The sequence below is a fragment of the Dasypus novemcinctus genome (assembly GCF_030445035.2).
Source record: "Dasypus novemcinctus isolate mDasNov1 chromosome Y unlocalized genomic scaffold, mDasNov1.1.hap2 SUPER_Y_unloc_1, whole genome shotgun sequence".
Taxonomy (NCBI): domain Eukaryota; kingdom Metazoa; phylum Chordata; class Mammalia; order Cingulata; family Dasypodidae; genus Dasypus; species Dasypus novemcinctus.
This window is the reverse complement of record NW_027261977.1, coordinates 2,903,695-2,906,144: the sequence shown is the minus strand read 5'-3', so window position 1 is coordinate 2,906,144 and position 2,450 is coordinate 2,903,695.

Sequence of the window (2,450 nt, the reverse complement as noted above, 5' to 3'; positions counted from 1 at the left end):
GATGTTATTGACAGGGGACATATGGTTGGCAGGAGATCTACAGGGCATATATCCAGGGTACATAAAAATGTTTGGATATTTTCATAATGGTTACAATTAAAAACAACTGAGGGAGTGCTGAGTTCCTATCCAGGGGAGCTCTTTCACAGTCCCTAAAGGAACAGCAACAATCCCCCAAGTGCAACGGCAAAGACCAAAAAGAAGGAAAGTCCAACAAAGAGCCCTTGATACTAATGACTATGCTTGTAAGCCTGTGCACCTGAAATAAGAACAAGGCCTAGACCTGCAGGGTGCCTAAGAGTTACCTCCTGAGAGCCTCCATGTTGCTCAAAGGTGGCCAGTCTCAAAGCCAAACTCAGCATGTAAAAGTGTTGCCTTCCCCCCAGCGTGGGACATGACTCCCAGGGATGAGCCTCCATGGCACTGAGGGATTACTACCAAGCACCAGCTGATGATGTAACTAAAAAATGACCTTGAATAAAAGGGTCAACTCAGACCAGCAGAATATCTCAGTCTACATATCATATCAGGAGTTAAAAATGCTTTTTGACCTGAATCAATCAAGAAAGGAGAAATGAGTTTAATGGCTATGAGTCTCCAAAAAAGAGCCAGGAGGTTTTCAGAGGGGTTGCCCTTATGCACACTTGAGCAGAGTCCCTGAGACAGATAAAAGTAGATGCAACCCCAGGTATTGGTTCTTCTGAGGGCTGCAGAGACCCACAGGTTCTATGGTCATGAAAGATAGAGTTCAGGGCCATGTCAGTTGGACCTACTTTGGAGATTGGCAGAACTCCCTAGGGTGTGAAATCAATATTCTTTGGGTTATTATGTGAATCTCCACCCACCATGACTATGCCCATGAACATTTGAACACGTTTATAAGTCTTATAGCTATGGTCCAGGTAAACCTCCTCCTATCCATCCTCTATCACTGAAACACTGCACCAGTGATCCTCCGCTGTCATAGTTGGACCCCTTTGTAATCCAAAACCTCTTCAAAAATGAAGCCAATAAATAACCAAATACAATCAATAATACAATGAAATAATGACAGTTTTAAAAATAAGAAATGAAATATAAGAAATTAAAAAATATATATCAAAAAGTTTAAAATGGAATAATAAATACTAATGAAAAATATCTAAAAATTGTTTTGACATGACATCTTTCATCACTGTAAGATCTGTTGTCTTCTATGTAGAGTGACATTTTCATCAATTTATTCCTCCATGTCTTATTTTTTTATTTTGTCTTCAAAGTATTTTAGGTTACAGAAAAGCCACATGCAGTACATAAGGGATTACCATATACCCAACATCCTCCCACTTCCCCCTTTCCTCTATTAATAACTTTTTACATGTGAATGGAACATTAGTTACAACTGATGTACAGATATTGAAACATTGTTAATAACAATTGTCAATGATTTACATTATGATTTATTTTTTGGGCCATGCACATTTATGAATCTTGATGCCATGTTCTCATAATTCCTTCTCTTGAATTTCTTTGTGATAAACCTATATATTCCTATTACATGATTTCAAAATTTACTAACTCATGGCTATATTTGATTCTTCTAGAATATCCTGCAAATTTAAACACCATCTCTGGATTATTTTGAAGAAAATCCTAACCACCATACCATTCCATCAACAAATACTTTAGTAAAAATCTCTAAAGCATACGTTGTCATGCTCCAGGAAAAAAAATTGTTTTGTAAGTTCCAACACATTTTTAGGATTTTTTAAGAAATAAAAATTAGGTCTTGAAAGAACACCTGTTTTGGTTCCACATATTATTTCATTATAGGATATGCTAAGCATTTCCCCCACTTCCACCCCACTCCAATACACTATACTTATTTAGACAGATTTATCAAATGATAAATTTGGGCTTACAGAAAGTGAATTAAAATATTTCCAAATGAATTTCTAGATATACCTATCTTGGTATTTGGGTCTACATAAATTTTAGGAAAAGATTACCTATCCATTAAGTTAATCATCTACTCAAAAATAATTTTATGGATCACAGGGGTTGCAGTCAGGACATATTTTCAAAGAGTTTTGTCTTATAAATAGGACTTGTATTTTCCAAAGCTGTTTCAAGGAATAGCAAGTTCAAATTTACATGGAAACTCCAAATTTCAGAAGTTTAAGTGCATATAAACACATTAAAGTGTTTTATTTTCCCACATTAATATTGAGATTTTTTTAAAAAAGTCTTATTTACTTTCTATAATAGCCAAGGATATCTATAGAATATCTTCAATCTTTGATACATAGATGATATCCATCATTGTCAGATTATGTAGTACATTTCCATTGCCCTCAAAAATCCCATGTTCCACCTATTCTTTTTTTTTTACATTTTTATTAAAGTTAATAGATTACAAATAATGTTATATTAAAAAACATTTTAAAAAACCCACAAAAGTCTAAGAGGTT